Consider the following 546-nt stretch of genomic DNA (forward strand, 5'->3'; position numbering starts at 1 on the left):
ATTTTCTTTATAATTTTTGTGACTTTTTTTTTCTTTTTCTTCTCTTTCTTTTCCTTCTTCTTTTCTTTAACATTGTATTTTTGAAGTTCCAAACTCTACTCTAGATTTTTAAGTTTTGCTTTTAGGTATTTGTTACCAATTTTGTACCTTTAAGAACCCAATCTTCAGTACCCATTTTTCACTTGGGAGCGAGATTACTGGCTTGACTGCTCTCTATCCCTTTGGACTCTCCTTTTTCTCCACCCTAACCCCTCTCTACTTTACCCAACTCTGTGAATTTCTGTGTGTTCCAGACAGTGGAGAACACTTAGGGAACTGATTACTGGCTGGATCTGTCTCCCTCCTTTTCATTCCCCTCTTTTATCCTTCTGGCCACCTCTGTCTCCTTCCTCCTTCTTCCCTTCTCTGTATAACTCCGTGAACATATCTGAGCGGTCCAGTTGTGGAGTGCACATACGGAAGTGATTACTGGTTAGCCCGCTCTCTCCTCTACTGATTCCACCTCATCACATTCGGGTCACCTCTAACTCCCTCCTCCCTCTTCTC

Source organism: Bison bison, unplaced genomic scaffold (genome assembly GCF_000754665.1).
Source record: "Bison bison bison isolate TAMUID 2011002044 unplaced genomic scaffold, Bison_UMD1.0 scf7180017864468, whole genome shotgun sequence".
NCBI lineage: Eukaryota > Metazoa > Chordata > Mammalia > Artiodactyla > Bovidae > Bison > Bison bison.